We start from the raw sequence: 2457 nt of genomic DNA on the forward strand, positions 1-2457 counted from the left end.
TATTCTTTACAGCATACAAAATGGATTTCCCTAGTACCTACCCCACTTTTTAAGGGAACAGATTTTATTTACATGCCAGGCAAGAAAATACAAACCAGTTTTTAAAATTAGTTTACTAACGTATTAATGATGAAAATGGTGAGGATGGTCTGTCTGTGCTAGAAAGACAGCGTCTGTGATGGTAATACCAATTTAGAATTGAAAACTTTTATTCTAGATAGGGTAGTGAATCCAATATGTCTCCACATGGTTTGTTTGGGGCTGGGGGAAGCTCTATCATTCACTGGAAAAGCTAATTCCAGTAAAGGATTGCCATACCAGAGACTCTAAAAGTTTATTTTTTAGCTTTCAATGGGGCACTGCAATATTTATGTATTTTCAGACCAACAGTTGGCATAATGGCTATGTCGCTGAACTCCCATGTAGTCGACCACGGTTCAAGTTCTGGACCCAGTGGTTTAAACTCATGCCGGGCGTGTGTGCATGTGTGCCCAAGATCCCAAGAGGAGAATGGAGGAGGAGGGATTGTAGTATAGCCATCCCCTCTGGGAGGTGATTTCTCACTTTCTATCTCTCTGTTTCTCTCTGTCTTTCTGGCAAGTGCACATGCCCTAAAGCAAAGACCAATAGCAAAAATATATATGTGCTTGTGTGTGTGTGTGTGTGTGTTTATGTATTTTAACTTTTATTTTGGAATAAGTATAGATTCACAGGATGTTTGAAAAAAATGTATAGCAGGACCAGCCGATGCCGTAATGGTTATGTGACTGGACTCCCATGTAGTCGACTGTGGTTCAAGTCTCAGACCTGACAGATTGAAAACGCATGCTGGGCATGTGTGTGTACGTGCCCAAAATACCAAGAGGAGAACAGAGAGGAAGGACTTGCGGCATGGCATCCTCCCCCCACTCCCAGTGGTGGTTAATCACTTTCTGTCTCTCTGTCTGTCCAGTGAGCGTATGTGCCCTATAACAAAAAATCTCTTTAAAAAGAAAAAAAATGTATATAGAGAGGCCTCATGTACCCTTCACTATCTCTCCCAATGATAACATCTTCTATAACTATGAGACAATATCAAAGCAGGAAATTTATGTAACACTCCATAGAGCTTATTCAGATTTCAACAGTTTTACCTGCACTCTGTGTGTGTGTGTGTACGTGCGTGTGTGTGTATGTAAAGTTCTGTGCAATTTTATCGCATATGTGAGTTCCTATAATCTCAATCCCAATCAAAATACAAACCTGTTCCTTCATCACAAAGTTCACTCTGTTCCCACTCACCTGCCTCCCTAACTCCCAGCAAGTGCTGAACAGTTTTCTAGCTCTTTAGTTTTATCATTTCAAAGTTGTTATATAAATGAGATAATATGGCATGTAACCTTTTGAGTTTGTTTGTTTCTTTGCACTCAGCCTAATTCTCTTGAGATTCATCCAAGCTGTTTCATCGATTATCTTTTCTTTTTATATTGTGAGTAGTATCTGAGTTGTTTCTAGTTTGGGGCTATTTTGAATAAAGCTACTATGGACATTTGTATATAGTTTTTTTTCCGTCAAATTAATTGTCTATTCATTTCTCTAAGTAAAAATCCCCAGGAGTGTAATCACTGGAGTGCATTTTTAGTTTAGTAGGAAATTGCCAGGCCCAGGCTCAGAGGCACAGGCAGTGGGATACATGATGCTGGAGCCACGTGGGAGGACCCAGGTTCAGATCCTAGGTTCACCAGTATGTGCCAGGCAGTCCCATGGAATTTGCTGGTTGGAGGACTGGGGTTGTGGGATTGTGGTGTGGCAAGACCTTGTTGAGGGAAAAAAGAAAAGAAAAGAGGGCTACCCTGTGGCCTGATGATTGGGGGGAAAAGATCTTCACATGGCCAACTGAATGTTCAAGTTCTGGAACCAGCAGCTTGAAAAATGCTGGGCATGTGTATGTACATGCCCCAAATCCCAATAAGATGAAGAAATAATTGTTGTGTCATGGTACTTCACTGGGGGTGTTCTTTCTCCCCCTCCCTCTCTTTCTCTGTCTCTGGTGAGTACATGCAACCTCTGGCAAATTTTTTTTAAAGAGAGATTTTTGCTATAAAACACATGCACTTGCTAGAGAGACAGAAAGCGAAAAATCACCCCCCTCGGGGGATGGCCACACTGCAGTCCCTTCTCCTCTGGTCTCCTCTTGGGATTTTGGGCACACAAGCACACACACTGGCATGAGTTTTAAGCTGCCAAGTCTGGGACTAGAGCTGTGATCGATTACATGGGATTCCAGTGACAGAAACATTATTGCATCTGATGGTCCCTCTGGCAAATTTTTAAAAAGAGAAATTGCCAAACTGTTTTCCAGAGCAACAGTACCATTTTACACTCATATTAACAATGTATGAGTTTCAGTTTATGTTCTTGCCAGCATTTGATGTTATTAATAATATTATTATTTTAGAGAGATTTTTGCTATAGAGT

This window comes from Tupaia chinensis, unplaced genomic scaffold, assembly GCF_000334495.1.
Source record: "Tupaia chinensis unplaced genomic scaffold, TupChi_1.0 Scaffold000350_1, whole genome shotgun sequence".
Classification (NCBI taxonomy): domain Eukaryota; kingdom Metazoa; phylum Chordata; class Mammalia; order Scandentia; family Tupaiidae; genus Tupaia; species Tupaia belangeri.